The 17533-nt window shown below is 37.6% G+C and overlaps 1 protein-coding gene and 1 long non-coding RNA gene across 6 annotated transcripts in view; one reads left to right on the forward strand and one right to left on the reverse strand.

Annotated features, from left to right (window-relative positions):
• HHLA2 (HHLA2 member of B7 family) overlaps window positions 1-17533 on the forward strand; it is a 153542-nt gene that overhangs the window by 7463 nt on the left and 128546 nt on the right. The window lies entirely within an intron of this gene.
• The window catches only part of LOC121816373 (uncharacterized), a 34088-nt gene continuing 22938 nt past the window's right edge, over window positions 6384-17533 (reverse strand). The window contains exon 3 of the long non-coding RNA XR_006055940.1: window positions 6384-6480. This is a non-coding gene — a long non-coding RNA (uncharacterized LOC121816373). The remainder of the gene's footprint in view (window positions 6481-17533) is intronic.

Here is a 17533-nt window from a genome sequence, read left to right on the forward strand (position 1 = left end):
GATATATGTGTAAATTGGGAGCTGCAATCTAGGATATGGAGAAGTAGAGTGTATCTTTGAAAAAGGCTCTCCAGACTTCTGTCAAACCTCTCCACGAGGCAGAGTTGCTTGTGTCTCCTCTGTACATACTTTCTCTGGAGGTCTGTTTTTAACCTAGGCTCAGAAGAGTTGTAAGTTTTAGGGGAAATTGGTAGGGGAATTTATATAATTGAGGTAGATCTCTTGCCTGGAGAGGTCTGTGGGTGGTGTTGCCCTTTAGCTGAAAGGTGCAGAGGGGCTGACTTGACTCTTTTTACTTGGGAACTTTAGCAAGGGGTCTGCCTGTAGAGTCGGGTATTTTCAGTCTGAAGAAGAACATGCACCTATGTCCAATTCACTAAGAATTCAAACTGAAATGTGTGTCAGTGCATTCTAAAGCCCTCACCCCAATATGAAAGTGTCAATCAGTCAGTTGTGTCCTAGTCTTTGTGACCCTGTGGACTGTAGCCCACCTGGTTCCTCTGTCCATGGAATTCTCCAGGCAAGAATACTGGAGTGGGTTGCCATGACCTTCTCCAGGATATCTTCCTGACCCAGGGATTGAACCTGGGTCACCTGCATTGCAGGCAGAGTCTTTATCATCTGACCCAGGCCTGAATCAAGAGCATAAACTAAAAACTTTTTGTGACTTTCTAACATCTTACCATTTTCAGTGTGTTTTTGTGTTTTATCTGCATGCCCCAATGTACATTGCAACAAATTATAGAGGGCAGAGGAATACTCATAAACTCTGTATAAAAATTTTCTTCCTTCTCGGCAGCACCCCAAGGCAGTGTGTGGATTTGTCATAGTCGCTTTCTGAGGAAGAATAAACAGTTGTGAGGTACATAGACTGTGTGGTCGTCTCAGCCACCAGGAAGAATGAGAGACCTTCCCTACAGCTCCCACCTGGAGGGAAAATTGATTGTTTCCCCTTCATCCCACAGAACTGCGCAAAGATGACTAGCCATCTACCAGCTCATTCTTACCCTATTCACATGGAATGTTTATACTTGGTCCATTTTCAAAGTTCAGACTTTAAACAGACTTCTCTTTGCTTATTCTCATGCCTTTGGAAAAAAGCCCTGTTTTTTGTGGCTTTAAATTTACTCTCAGGTAGAACAACCCACCTCTAACTCGCTCACTCTTCTTGTTTATGATATATTCTTCTTCCAGGTGAGCTCTAAATTTATTTAATGTTAAAATATGTACTCTTCGTATATTTTTTGTAACATTAAGTTTATCATCCAGGGATATAGCATATACTCTATTTAAATCTGTTCTATTTTCGATTTTTAAACTGACAGGTAATTTTAAAATAAATTCTTGCCATTCTCCGTATGCTGGTAAGTTAGCATTGTTGAATATGGAAGCTCCATATTTTGCTTTCTGAAGGCGAGGAAGGATTGTTACACTGCAAAAGATCCGAATCTCCTCAGCTTCTAGGAGGAAGAATAATACTTCTGAAATGGGAGACCAGAGCTTTTATAAGTAAAATTAGAAATGCGCCAGAGGATCTTGCTCTTTCAAAAGGAACACAAGTCCTTTTAACAAAAGAAAAAGAAAAAGGTCTTTATTCTTGCTTGGAATACAATGTCAGATTCCTTATATTTTCCCTGCAAGTAGGGTCCTCTTTCACATTGTTCCTAGAGCAATCTTTCTGAAATGCAAATATGGACATATCACTGTCCTGCCTGACATCCATACATGATCCTCCATTTGGGACAATATCCACATTTCTTAGTCTGCTATACAAGCCTCCGGGGGGCATATCTGGGCTTTGTGAAGCTTGAAGCTTACGGAATTTGGAGATGGGGATTCTTCCTCATATAAAGAAATATAAAATTTTGATTTAAAAATGAGCCTCAGGGCCTTAGGAGGGATAACACAAGGAGCACTGCTCCTTGGAACATAAATTTTACTAATTTCCTAGTATATCTGCTTCTACTAAGGGAATTGATTTATCATCTCAAATGAGTTGCGGTTACCAGGTCAATAAATAATGACTAAGATAAAGTGTCCAGTAAGCTGAAGTTGAAAAGAACTTTTCCTCTGCCCTTCTAGCTTCTTTGGCTGAGGCTCTGCTGACAAGACAGATTAACAAAAGAAAAGTAAACAGTTTGTTAACATGTGTGGTGAGCTTATATGCAGGAGAAATCAGTGATGAGTAACTCACTGAGGTGGTTAGAGGTGGTTAGAATTGGGCTCATGTAGTATTTTTGACAAAGGACAGTAAATATGTTGAGAAGAGATAAGACAAAGGAAAAGGGTTTTAAGCTTCCAAGGTAAATATATGGAGGAAACCAATGGAAGATAAGGATTGTTTTGGTAAACCATGTCATGTAGATTCTTCTCCGTGCTGGCTCTAGGTTGGAAGGCATCTCCAGTGATTGAAGAGTCTAAGTTTAGTTTTAGGCAAATGTAGGGGAGGGCAGAGAGTTAGTTTTGTTTTTTTTTATTTTTTTGGCATCTGCTATTTCTTAGCTGTCTTCAACTCAAAATAATCTTTAAGTCAGTGTAGCATATTTTAATGTGTCATATTCGGATCCCCTACAGCTTAGAGATCTCACTAGAACTCAAGACCCAGAGGCTGCGTATGGCAAAGATGGTTCTTAACAAGATGATTTTAAGCCCTTTCGATGGTCACTACAATAAGGAAAATATTAAGCTATAGTTTTCATACTAGGTTTATTTCGAGTAGATTCAAGTTCAACCCTTAAATTACTAAATTGCATTACTTAATAATTACTAAATTACTTCCATCTGATTTGAAATTGTAGCCATCTGCCCTCAGTAGTAAGTAATGTCATCCTTCACCGATCCTTCATCCTGGTTGAAGTATCTATCAGTCTTCTTGTCTGGGAGAGCCACCAATCTTAATGCTGTTTTAACCATGGCTGTTTAGATCCTCTATCTCTTCTGCCTTTATCTGCCTTTGTAGTCAGTACCACCAAAGTCATGCTTTGATTAACTTCCTCACACCGAATGATGGTTCTAGTTTCTTCTCAGTTGAGACTGAGAGGGTGGAATGGGGAGAATGGCTATACATATTCCCCTTGTTTCTTACCCCATGTGACCATCCTCTCCTCACTCTATAAATTCAGTTCCTCCCTTTTGTTTCCTCTAGAGTTTCTTTTTAAAGATGGCAATGGATCCTTCTTCTTTAGGTGACTCTTCTCTAAAGCACTTGTGTTAGTTTGAGTCTTTACGGAATCAGAGGCCAAAATGTGATTGAACAGGCAGTCTTGTTTATTAGTCTATATGCCTTGACTGGAAAATGGGAAGGGAACTGGCAAAGGCTGGGTCAACACTCAGTCTTGGTGTAAGACTGATCTATGTGCAGACTAAAGGGAAGAAAGCCTGTGTGGAAGTGCTCACACTTTACTGGACGTGCAGTCCAAGGGCCTCCGTCAAAGCTGGAAGCCTTTTATATCACCCTGTAAATGGGTGGGGTGAATTTTCCCAGGTTTGGAATATGTCACTTTCTTCTTTGTGTAGAGAATACAAAATATAGTGCTTTGGCGTCTTCTCTGGGGCATGTCCCAGCATACCTGTGATTACTGAATTCTTAAAACTTCACTGAAAGGACTGGCACCTGAACACCTCAAAAGGTCAATGGGCTGCAAGGAAGGCTGTAGAAAACCTGCAGCTTAGTTTCTTGCCATTGCTAGCTTCCTGGATTTATGTTCATCATAACACACTTCACTTGTGTTATAATTGCCCATTTACTTCTGTTTCCATCTTCCTCTGCATCTGGCACACAGGTGCTTAATAGGCATTCAATTAACTGTTCCTCCCTTAAACCTGCTTTGGGAGCAAAACTATGTAGGATAATAAAATTACAACTTCATGTGGTTCCAGTTGTACAATAAGAGTTAAGTCTTCTTTTCTTCCTCATCTGAATTAAATCTAGGATGGTGAAAACTAGGAATTTTCCAAATAAAAAACTGCAGGGAACTATTTCAAGATTCTTCCTTTTTCTTAGGTGGTTGATAAACAATTCAACCATAGTCTGACATTTAATTCCAAAATAATAAAATCCTAGCTTGCCTCCTGAAATGGCCTTTCTAAACTGGGAATTAGGGAGCTGAGTTCTCATCCAAAGGTAATTAAATGGCCTTAATAGGCCTAATGACTTCTTAAGAACCTTCTCAGTGTATTCAAGTGCAGTGTTTACCACAGTAAGGAAACTATGAGAGAAGTGGGAAGAATGATAGGACTTTGTCCTGAAGGACATTCCAAACAATTCTTCAACCTTCCCCTACTATGTCTCCCTTTAAAAATATTACCAAAAAGTAAATGAAGAATATTAGATAATAAAATGGATTAAATCTCCATCTATACAGTGGTTAAAATGCAAAGTAACAGAAGAAGCAAGAGGGAAATAAATGAGACCAAACAAAACTACATCTTACGGCTGTGTCAAATTACCCCTGAGTTTGTTTAATCTCTATGTGATTTATGCATGAAGAGCTCGCTAATTTGTGATATTGTTTGGAGAATCCAGAGGTATCAGAGAGAAGTCGGGGTTTCCAAACTAAAATGAGTTGGGAAGATAAGCAAATCCACCATTTAAAATAAATTGGCTTCAGGACTAGTAAAGCTCAGTACAAAGCTCTATCACGAATGAAATCCTTACTGCAAACTTAGCTCTGACCTGTCACTAAATATAAAATTCTTATTTTAGTTTTGTGTGGCAGTAGATATCATTTATTTATGATTCTGATTTTGCCTGTAACAATTTGCATAGCATGGTAACTTAAGAAATCTGCACAGTTCTAAAGAGAAAACAAAGATCCGTTGAAATTAGAAAAAGTTTTCTTACCAATCCTTGCTTTTCATTATGGATTTGATGAAGCAGTACGTTTCCCTTGAGATGTATGGAATCTAATTATTGCACTTGGGCCTGTCTTTCTTAAAGATGCGTAGGATTATACCTTTATCTTTCCTACATTCCATTTGTTTTTGTAGTCAGACTAGCAGAGAACAAAGCGGACTGCTTTCTCCATGGTCTCTCTTTCTCACTTCTGACAGGCTTGATCAAAGAGGAAATATGTATATAGAGATGAGGGATAGTTCTTTTACTTTGTTCTTGCGTAAAGTACTGGGTTGAAAGCTTAAAATAATAATGAAAAGTACCATGAGTCCAGAAAAATCTGTTTGGGTAGTTATATCCTGTTTAGAGATCATTTGTAAGTTTCATGGAGAGAGGGGAAGTAGGGTACCTACGTTTGATGTTAATTAAAGCTACAGAACTAGAGAGGAGATTCTTTTCATTTGAGAAATTAATTGAACTTATGAGTCTTAAGGTATCATTCAGTATGCACCAGTAAGACATATATTTTATATAATACCTACTTGTCATTGGCAGTTTCTGGCTATAAAGTCAAGGTAATTGAGGATTAACCTTTTAGATTCTAAAAGTAATATTTAAAGAGAGTCTTCCTAAATGTATGGGGTTGGCGATCCTAGTTGACTAAAGACTAGTTCACTGAGCAGCAGTTATGCCCATCCCCCAGCCAACAAGGGTGTTTTGATTTACTGCATTTGAACGGAGCCTGTATATCTACGTGTTTAAAATCTCTCTACAGTTGAATCTGAAATGCAGCTACTAGCTATATCATCCTCCCAGGAAAGTTACTGCTTCTATCTTACATCATATTGCTGTGGATTAAAAATTCAGAACTATCTTCTTTTTCACAAATACTGCTTGTTGGATTGACTACACTACCCTGTGACATTGTGCAATGTGAATTTTCCTCCCTACATTATCATTTTGCTCTATCCATTTGGGCTTCAGCTTTCTATCAGAACTCTTCAACCATACAATAAAGATTTTTTTTTTATCCTTTATGAAGAAGAAATAAAAACAAAATTAAGCAATTCTACTTCTTTTCACTGGATGGTTTTTTAATCCTATTTAAGCAGGGGGTCTATCCTGTCTTTGTTGCTTTTTCTTTGAAAACTTAATTTTGGCTTCCTAATGCAGTCCTTTCCTGTGTTTTTGATTATATACCTATTCCCTGAAACTGTAATTTGGGTTGTTGAATTTATATATGTGTTTCCCTTTTTTCTTTCCTCTGTAACTTCCTAAATGATTCCAGAGTTTAGTTTGAGCCTCCTATCAGGCCTGAACTGTTTTTCAGAATAAGAGACTGTCTAGCATTTGAATGATCTAAGTGCTTTGAAATAAATTTTCCCAATATCTGGTATACTTTTCACAATGTACTTGACATTCTTTTCTTCAATTGTAATAGATTCTGAGTTGTTTTCACTTTCTTCCCAAGTTTCTATTACTTCTACTTCAAAAAGCATTAATGTGTGTTGATCAGAGTGAAATTAATTCAAGAGGAACAAATACTTACTTCCAAAAAAGCATCTTCTTAAAAATCCTGCTGCATTCTTTTCAGAAGGATTTGTCACACAAATCAAGAATTTTAGAGTACAAGTTTTCCCCGCTATCTGAAAGTAGAATGTTCCTATTAAACTTTTTGTAAGCTGAAATGGTGTAAAGCAAAGAAGCAATCATCCTGGGACACATTTTGCTAACGGATGCACAAAGTAAATCAAGATAAATCACACATGCTCATAGACACAGTTCAAAGCAATGGCAGCTCAAAGCTGAGAGGCTGAGTGTGGTTCCCGGAAAGGAGCTGGGCGGTGCCACTCTCTCTGCTTGGGGCGTGCAGCGCCTTTATAACTGCGCAACTGCAAAACAAACACTGAATCCAGTTTTTGCTTTTTGCCTATTTTTTGTAAAAGCAAAAATCCTCTTTGGCTTTCTTTCTGTTAGCAAAAACAGGTACTAATGTAGGTAATTTGTAAAAATGGAGTGTAAAGCAAATTTTCAAAAAGGTGTGTGTGGGGGTTACCTGTATATTCTTTTCCTCAATATCCCCTCTATAGAAAGTATTCTTTTGTCAATAGTCAACTTATACACAATTTTATGTAACTTGAATTTTTCTATTAGTTTTTACTGGGGAAAAAAATTGGAATCAATAATATGTCCATTCTATTAAGGCTCTAATTTAGATAACATTGCAAAAGATGTTTTAAGATATTTGATGATGTGGAAAAATACTCATGCAATCAAAAAGTAGATCTGAAAATTGTATATCAGCAACATAATAACAGTGTTCTAAAAATATATGCATATAAAAATAAGATTAATCATGTTATTCTATAATGATGATTGCATTTTCTGTGTCTGTTTTTAAAATGTTCAGTGTCTATAATCATATACTCTTTAAAAACAAGGAAATGTTATTAGACCATTTTAAAAAAAAATTACATATGCACTTCTGTTAACATGTCTGCTTAGTTGGGGTTCCTTGTCTCTTGTACACTTTGTTTTATAATAAATAATCACTTATCAAGGGACACATCATAGGGACAGAAGAAACAATTGCTTGCTAAATAATTGCTCTGATTCTTTCTCCTCCATGATAACTAGCATTTGAGTACTACTATGAGGTTAGGCACAATGCCAGAGGTTTTAAGTTTACAGTGTTTTATGTATCTAATTTAGCAGTTATAAAGGTTCTTGCTTAAACCTCGAAAGGAATCTAGTGTTTTATAGAAGAAGACACTGAAGGTCAGACTGTCTAAGGTCACACAGCTGATATGTGGTAAACTGTATCTGACCCAAGGTTTCAAATGACAAAGCGCATAGTCTTTCCACTACAAATTGAACATTACCATGCTTCTTCCACAGTACTTGGATAATACAGCAGCCCCTAACAGAATTATTTGGATATGCAATAAAGCTTTCCTATGGCCCTTTTTAAAAATCAAACTTTTAAGATAATTGTGGATCCTCATACAGTTGTAAGAAATAATCCAGAGAGATCCTTTGTACCCTTTGTATACTCCAGTGGTGTCATCTTGCAAAACTATGGTACAATCTCATCATCAGGATATTGACATAGTCAAGATACATTACCACAGGGGTCTCTCATGTTGAACTTTTATAGCCAGGTCCACCTCCTTACCACCTCACTTAACCACTGATGTCTGTAAAACTGTTCTGTTTATGTAATTGGTCATTTAAAGAATGTTACATAAATAGACTCAAACTATGTGTAGCCTTTTGGAATTGCTTTTTTAAACTTAGCATAGTTTTCTGGAGATTCATCTGGTCGTTGTATGTATCTATAGTTGGTGCTTTGTTATTGCTGAGTAGTTTTCTATGGTATAGATATGCCACAGTTTAGCCATTCACAGCTTAACCATTCATACAAGGATATCTGTGTTGTTTTCAGTTTATTACTGTTACAAATGAAACTACTATGCATAGTACAGATTTTTGTGTGAACGTGTTTTCATTTCTCTGGGGTAAATGCTCAGGGGTGCAGTTGTTGAATGCTATGCTAGTTGCATATTTATTTATTTATTTTTAATTGCCAAGCTGTTTTCTGGACTGGCCGTGCATTTTGGGTTTCCATCAGCAGTGTTATGAGATTCAGTTTCTCCACATCCTCATCAGTGTTGGAAGTCATTTCTTTTTAAATTTAATTATTAAAAAATATTTATTTTAATTAGAAATTTTATGATGTGTAGTGATTATCTCATTGTCGTTTTACTTTGCATTTCCCCAGTGTCTAATGATGCTGAATATCTTTTCATTTGCTTATTTGCTATCTCTGTATCTCCTTAGGTATAATGTCTCTTCATGCCTATTGTCCATTTTCTTTTGGATTCTTTGCTTTGTTGCTGTTGTGCTTTGGAAGTGCTTCCTATATTTCAGATACTAGTCCTTTGCCAGATATGTGGCTTACAAATATTTTCTCTCAGTCTGTAGTTTTGTTTCTCTTAACAGAGTCTTTTGCAAAGTAAAAGTTTAAACTTTTGGATGTTAAGTATTTAAGTAGGATTTTGGATCATATGCTGCTGCTGTTGCTGCTGCTAAGTCGCTTCAGTCGTGTCCAACTCTGTGCGACTCCAGAGATGGCAGCCCACCAGGCTCCTCCATCCCTGGGATTCTCCAGGCAACAACACTGGAGTGGGTTGCCATTTCCTTCTCCAATGCATGAAAGTGAAAAGTGAAAGTGAAGTCACTCCGTAGTGTCCAACTCTTTGTGACCCCATGGACTGCAGTCTACCAGGCTCCTCCGTCCATGGGATTTTCCAGGCTAGAGTACTGGAGTGGGATGCCATTGCCTTCTCCTTTGGATCATATATTTAGTGTCAAATCTCAGAACTTTCATCCAACTCTGGTTACTAAAGATTCTCTCTCTCTCTCTCTTTTTTTTTTTTTTTTCCTAAAAGTTCTACAGTTTTATATTTTATTCTTAAGTTCAGGCTGATTTTCTGCCTTAGTCCTAGAATCAACCATTCTAGCCTACAGAGCAAAGAAATATATGTTACACTAACCCATACACTAAAACTTGTATGTATATATCTAGAAATATTTTTATATGTAACAGTCTGTATCTATAACTAAGCTAAATCTGAGTTTATATTGATGTCTCCAACTTTAATCTATTACCACGTGGATCATTCTAGCTTCCTTCCCTTGTTCAGTTGCCAAGTCATGTCCGATTCTTTGTGACCCCATGAACTGCCACATGCCAGGCCTCTGTCCCTCACCGTCTCCCAGAGTTTGCCCAAGTTCATGTCCATTGAATTGGTGACGCCATCCAACCATCTCATCCTCTGTCAACCTCTTCTCCTGCCCTCAATCTTTCCTAGCATCAGGGTCTTTTCCAGTGAGTCAGCTCTTTGTATCAGGTGGCCAAAGTATTTGAGTTTCAGCCTCAGTCCTTCCAATGAGTATTCAGGGTTGATTTCTTTTAGGATTGACTGGTTTGATCTTTTTGCTGTCCTAGGGACTCTCTCTTCTCTTGCTTATCTGTAAATTCCCGACAATGAGAAAATTGGCTCCCGTCATCTGCCAACTATTTACTTAATTGTTCAGCTCCACTATATGTATATAGTGATATCAGAATTGTGCATCTGTACCCCAGTGGGAAACAACTTTATCAGTGAGGGTACAGTGGTTATGTACAGTTTCTTTCGCTGTAGTGTTAGAGGGTCCACTAATTTCCACAGTTATACTTTGTTCAGCACCTCTTCTACTTTTAAAGTAAAGTTGTCTCATACATTTGTAGTACAATTAGATTGTTTTGTCACAGTTTGCATTCCATCCTAGAATCCTCTGACCTCTAAATGATTTTTTAAATTTGCATGCGTTACAGTTTGCTCTTTGAGCTATGAAGTTCTATTGCTTTTGACAAATGCATAATTGAATGTATCCGCAACTAAGTGATAATACAAAATGCACGCCTTAAAAATATCTTCCATGCTTCACCTACTCACCCTTCCCTCTTCCCTCTCCTTGGAAAACACTGATCTTTTTACAGTCTCTACAGTTATACTTTTCCAGACTGTGACTGTCTTCTTTCATTTTGTCTTATGCATTTAAAATAAATCCATGCTCTTTCCTGATTTGATAGCTTGTTTCTTTTTTTTTTTTAACAACTAATACTCCATTTGTACCTCCGTTTACTTATCCATTTACTTATTCAGGAACATTTTGGTGGTTTTTAGGTTTTTGTGACTATGAATACAGTTACAAGAAGCATTCACTACAGATTTTTGTATGAACATACATTTTTATGTTGAGTAAATATCTAGAAGTAAACTTGCTGGACTATATGGTAAATCTGTGTTTAGCTTTATAATAAAACTTCCAAGTCACTGTCTTCTAAAGTTACTTTACCTTTTTTGCATTGCCATCAGCAGTGAATGAAAGTTCCTGTTGCTCTGCATGCTCACGAGCAATTCAGTTCAGTTCAGTCACTCAGTCGTGTCTGACTCTTTGTGACCCCATGAACCACAGCACACTAGGTCTCCCTATTTATCACCAACTCCCGGAGTCCACCCAAACTCATGTCCATTGAGTCAGTGATGCCATCCAACCATCTCATCCTCTTGTCGTCCCCTTCTCCTCCTGCCCTCACTCTTTCCCAGTATCAGGGTCTTCTTAAATGAGTCAGCTCTTCACATCAGGTGGCCAAAGTATTGGAGTTTCAGTTTCAACATCAGTCCTTCCGGTGAACACCCAGGACTGATTTCCTTTAGGATGGACTGGTTGGATCTCCTTGCAGTACAATGAACTCTCAAGAGTCTTCTCCAACACCACAGTTCAAAAGCATCAATTCTTCAGCGCTCAGCTTTCTATGTAGTCCAACTCTCACATCCATACATAACTACTGGAAAAACCATAGATGGACCTTTGTTGACAAAGTAATGTCTCTGCTTTTTAATATGCTGTCTAGGTTGGCCATAACTTTCCTTCCAAGGAGTAAGTGTACTTTAATTTCACAAGCAATTAGGATGCTTTTTTTTTAACCATTATAATGTGTAGTAGTGAATTATATTTTTATTCTTAAAAATATTCTAGAAGACAGATTATTTTGCAATGCAGAAGAATTAATTTGAGGAGATGATACTGTAAAAGACAATGATAACCGTAGACTTTGCCTCCTCCTTACTGAATGCAGACTAGCTTCACAGCTAAGGAATTTGCTTCAAGACCCAGGAGAGCTCATGTTTATAAAAATTCCCTGAAATCCATGCTTCTCAGTCCTGTCAGATACAGTGCACCCTTACAACAAATGTTTGTAATGCTTTCTTTTCTGTGCCAAAATGAAATTATCTGTAATATAGCCTAAATACATGGTTTCAAAAAATCAGTATAATGTCCTGTTACATACAGGAGAAATCTTAAAAATTAAAAATTATATATTCAAGCATATAAATGTTCAATCATAAATACATTAACTATATTAGAACATAAGTAGTCAGGTATTAGTATCTTCTTCCTGAATAAGTGAGACAATCAGAAGTCATTTCATATAATTAAAGCAATGGTATGAATGGACACTAGAATATAAGTTAAGTTTTGCTCTTGTGCATAACTGGAAAAGAACTTATTTATGTGTAATGAGAAAGAACAGCCCCAGTTGAAGTAGAAATAACATGCCAAGATAAATTTCAGACTGTTGAAGTGAAAACAAATGAGGATATATGATTCTCACTAATGAGCTCACTATAACAAGAGTTGTGTTAAAATTTCCTATATTGTGACATAGGGTATGTTAGTGATAGAGTTCATGTGTTCTGCCATTTCGAAATTCTATATATTGGAACACATGGTAAGTCTCAGCTAAAACAACCTGGGAGGCTCTATTCTTCCATAAGAACCGTGACTATAGATTGGAAAGAAACTATGACTAAGAGGCTACGAGAAATTATGTGATGAACCTTAAGGGACAATATTGTATTGAATAGTAAGAGCTGAAAACAGGCAACCCCCAAATAATCCTAATGCTGTTTTCACAATGTAAGTTTTGGTCCCAGTACTACAGAAATATAATGTAAAATGATATGTGAAATTTAAAAAATATTTTTATAATGAAATGTAGTGTTATGCTAGATAGTAATACTTGGCATGAAGTCACAAAAGGAGTCCCAAAGTTATCATTTATTTGCAATCTGCCTTGTTTTTAAAGTTTTTACAGAAATTGCATTTCTGTGCTGAAACCATTTTTAAACTAATATGCATTAAAAAAGGCTTTATAGTAGTGAGTAGATAGAAAGTAGAGAGATAGTAAACTATTGAATAGTTTGAAAACAGTCTTTGTCCCATTTAAGCTTTTCTTTCTATAACAGCCTTCTCTTAAATTATGTTGACTTTTTGCATAAATATATGAAAAATCTTTTTGGTATCTCATCTACTAAAGTATCATTTGTTTGTACTTGTAGTGGGTTTGACATCTGGTGTATTAAAATTTTGTTCAGGAAGATACTCCCTATGTGAAATTGTCATTTCTAATTTAGGACATCTAAAATTCTTGGCCCCTAACCTAACTGCCTAAGAGCCTCTGCGTCTCTGTCACAGTCATCAGGAAAGTGAAAATGTTCCCATGTTTTCAGGATGTGCCTTAGCCTACAGTACCAGCCTTATTGAGAACCACAACTAAATCTATGGTTCCTAACCTTTCATGAGGAATATTGTTAGTTTCTACTGCTTGAGCCTAGAGAAGAAAATGTACTTGAGGAGGAAATAGGCTGTTAGCAAAGAAGAAAACTAGGTCAGAGACTAATTTTGCTCATTTTTTTGTTGCTTTTTAGCCCATAAAGCTGAATTACAACTTGGGAAACAAGAAGTAAAAGAAACTAACATGCAAGCGTGTTAGTTTCATGTGCCAAGAACTCTTGATATTTCCAAATCTAATCTCCATAAAAGCTCTGAGGAGGTTGCACTGTCCTCAGTTAAGTCTCCTTAATAGTAGAGGAAATTGGGATCATGAGAAATTATGTAACTCTTTGATCCCTGGGAAGATCCCCTGGAGAAAAGAAAGGCTACCCACTCCAGTATTCTGGCCTAGAGAATTCCATGGACTGTATAGTACATGGGGTTGCAAAGACTTGGGCATGACTGAGCGACTTTCACTTTACTTCCCTTCCTACTTCAGTTGAAAAACAGAATCTGAAATGGGCCAAAGAACTAAACAGACATTTCTCCAAAGAAGACATACAGATGGCTAACAAACACATGAAAAGATGCTCAACATCACTCATTATCAGAGAAATGCAAGTCAAGACCACAATGAGGTACCATTTCACGCCAGTCAGAATGGCTGCTATCCAAAAGTCTACAAGCAATAAATGCTGGAGAGGGTGTGGAGAAAAGGGAACCCTCTTATACTGTTGGTGGGAATGCAGACTAGTACAGCCACTATGGAGGACAGTGTGGAGATTCCTTAAAAAACTGGAAACAGAACTGCCTTATGACCCAGCAATCCCACTTCTGGGCATACACACCAAGGAAACCAGAATTGAAAGAGACACGTGTACCCCAATGTTCATCGCAGCACTGTTTATAATAGCCAGGACATGGAAGCAACCTAGATGTCCATCAGCAGATGAATGGATAAGAAAGCTGTGGTACATGTACACAATGGAGTATTACTCAGCTATTAAAAAGAATACATTTGAATCAGTTCTAATGAGGTGGATGAAACTGGAGCCTATTATACAGAGTGAAGCAAGCCAGAAAGAAGAACACCAATACAGTATACTAATGCATATATATGGAATTTAGAAAGATGATAATGATAACCCTGTATGTGAGACAGCAAAAGAGACACAGATGAATAGAACCATCTTTTGGACTCTGTGGGAGAGGGCGAGGGTGGGATGATTTGGGAGAATGACACTGAAACACGTATAATATCATATGTGAAACAAATTGCCAGTCCAGGTTTGATGCATGATACAGGGTGCTCGGGACTAGTGCACTGGGATGACCCAGAGGGATGGTACAGGGAGGAAGGTGGGAGGGGGGTTCAGGATGGGGAACACGTGTATACCTGTGGCAGATTCATGTTGATGTATGGCAAAACCAATACAATATTGTATTTAGCCTCTAATTAAATTAAAAAAAGGAAAAACAGAATCTGCAAAAAAAAGAGGAATAAAAGGAAAATTGGATGTTGGAAATAGAGCAGGTTGCCATCTAAGCAGGGTTTTAGATGAGAGAGATCAATGATTTGGAAGACAGAGAAAGCCTTTGTGAGATGGTAGCACAGGCACTCTGTACTCTTAACCTGAGCTAATGTCTTTTGTTCAAGTGGTTAAGAACATAGAACTATTGTACTTTGCTCCCTCTAGGTAGGAACAAAATAACACCACTCAAGGTTTAAACTCTGATTCAGATCTCACTTTGGTGAGACCCGCATTAAATAACATGCTCTGTGATTGTACAATAATTAAGAATTCCAAATTGAAAGATGGAAGAAGTTCCTGTTAGCTCAGATTAAAGATTCAGTGTGGGTGAAATGTGTTGCTTTCTAAGTATTTATGAACAGAAAATCTCTGCGTGTTTATGTGCCCCTCTTGGCAAGATCTACATTTAAATCAGGGGGTCTTTTGCTGTAATTCTGGAGTCTCATAGGTACTGCCTGGAACATGCTCCTACCAGATTGTGAGGGCCAAATGTTAAATTTTCTGGAGTTTTGTCATTAGTCTGTTAATTCCTTAGTAGTTTGAAACCAACTGTGATGGCAATATTTATATCCAAAAAAATGAGAAAACCCTACAAATTCAGCCCCTACTCCCTGCTTCAGAAGTAATTGTTAAACCTTGCATCAGTATATACTACTGTTCAAAGGCTGTGAAATGATCCAGCTGTGGTCACTGGCATTTACCTGTGCTCAGGGGTATCTTCCTGTGGCTTACAATCACTGGCTATATAACAACTACTGACAAAAATTATTTGCTTCTTTTACATAACCCACTTTTGGTTGGGATGAGGTAAGAAACAAAATGACTTATTTACAGGGAGATCTCTAGTGCAGAGGGTGGTAGTAGTCAGTTTGTGCCTCATTATTATTAAACCCTTTATTATTTCCCTTCATCCTCATTCTTTATTCCCATAGTCCTCTGCTGTCATTGGCAAGCATTCTCATCAATTTACTGTCTGTATTTTTTAATGTGTTCTTACAAAATGTGTTCTGTTTTGCAGACGTATTAACTTACAGAAATGGTTCTTCTCAATCCATCTTCCTCTATTTCATATGAGAATTAGTTTTAAAGAGTTTTAATTTGACTATGTTGTAACCAGCTGTCCTCTGGAAAGATTTCACTCGTCACTTTCCCATGATCCGTTCTTGAGGATCCCTATATTCACACATTCTTGCCAATATTTGACAGTCATCCAGCTTCCTATTTCCAGGCTAATAGGTGTAAAATAATATCTTTTCTTAATTTACATTCCTTTGATTATTAATGAGTTTGAGCACCTTGTTATATAGTTGCTAGCTTTTGCATTTTCTGTAAATAGCTTGTGGGTATATAGTTTGCACTTTTTTCTTTGGTTCCTGTCTCTTTATTGTACATTCTAGATGTTAATTTCTTGTTTCAGATCCTACAAACTTCTTTGGAGGAACATATTTAAGTACTTTAACTATCCAGGTCCTAAAATTAGAAACTCAAATTTCATAATTTTTGGTCAAAGTGTACCAAGAAGAAAATTATAGTAATGGGTTCTTTTATCAGTCAGGATATGTTAGATCATGTTTCAGTACTGTACATTCCCATATCTTTTTGGTTTAAACAGGCAGTATGCCTGAGTGAGAAATAAATATGTCAACTGTGGATCACCAGAGGGCTTCTGCTTGTCTCAATAACTGAGGGACTGTCAATCAGACACCCCCAACTCTACCCCAGCATTGCTGGATGCTGAGACAAAGAGGAAGAAAGAATTCTGGAGCATTTAGCGCCAACAAATATTGGCCAGGAGTTGGTCATTTCAGTTTAGTTAGTTCAGTTGCTCAGTCATGTCCAACTCTTTGCAACCTCATGGACTGAAGCACGCCAGGCCTCCACCTCCATCAACAATGCCCAGAACTTGCTCAAACTCATGTTCATCGAGTCGGTGATGCCATCCAACCATCTCATCCTCTGTCGTCCCCTTCTCTTCCTGCCTTCAATCTTTCCCAGCATCAGGATCTTTTCAAATTAGTCAGTTCTTCACATCAGGTGGCCAAAGTATTGGAGCTTCAGCTTCAGCATCAGTCCTTCTAATGAATATTCAGGACTGATTTCCTTTAGGATGGACTGGCTGGATCTCTTTGCTGTCCAAGGGATTCTCAAGAGTCTTCTCCAACATCACAGTTCAAAAGCATTAGTTCTTCAGTGCTCAGCTTTCCTTATAGTCCAACTCTCACATCCATACATGACTACTGGAAAAACCATAGCCTTGACTAGATGGACCTTTGTTGGCAAAGTGATGTCTCTGCTTTTTAATAAGCTATCTAAGTTGGTCATAGCTTTTCTTCCAAGGAGCAAGCATCTTTTAATTTCATGGCTGCAGTCACCATCTGCAGTGATTTTGGAGCCCCCCAAAATAAAGTCTGACACAGTTTCCCCATCTATTTCCCATGAAGTGATGGGACCAGATGCCATGATCTTAGTTCTCTGAATGCTGAGTTTTAAGCCAACCTTTTCACTCTCCCCTTTCACTTTCATCAAGAGGCTCTTTAGTTCTTCTTTCCTTTATGCTATTAGGGTAGTGTCATCTGCATATCCCGGCAATCTTGTTTCCAGCCTGTGCTTCCTCCAGCCCAGCGTTTCTCAGGATGTACTCTGCATATAAGTTACGCAATATAATATAACATACAACATTCACTTACTCCTTTTCCTATTTGGAACCAGTCTGTTCCATGTCCAGTTCTAACTGTTGCTTCCTTACCTGCATACAGAGTTCTCAGGAGGCAGGCAAGGTGGTCTGGACTCCCATCTCTTGAAGAATTCTCCCCAGTTTGTTCTGATCCACACAGTCAAAGGCTTTGGTGGAGTCAATAAAGCAGAAATAGATGTTTTTCTGGAACTCTCTTGCTCTTTTGATGATCCAGCAGATGTTGGCAATTTGATCTCTGGTTCCTCTGCCTTTTCTAAAACCAGCTTGAACATCTGGAAATTCTTGGTTCACATACTGTTGAAACCT

Source organism: Ovis aries, chromosome 1, assembly GCF_016772045.2.
Source record: "Ovis aries strain OAR_USU_Benz2616 breed Rambouillet chromosome 1, ARS-UI_Ramb_v3.0, whole genome shotgun sequence".
NCBI classification, from domain to species: Eukaryota; Metazoa; Chordata; class Mammalia; order Artiodactyla; family Bovidae; genus Ovis; species Ovis aries.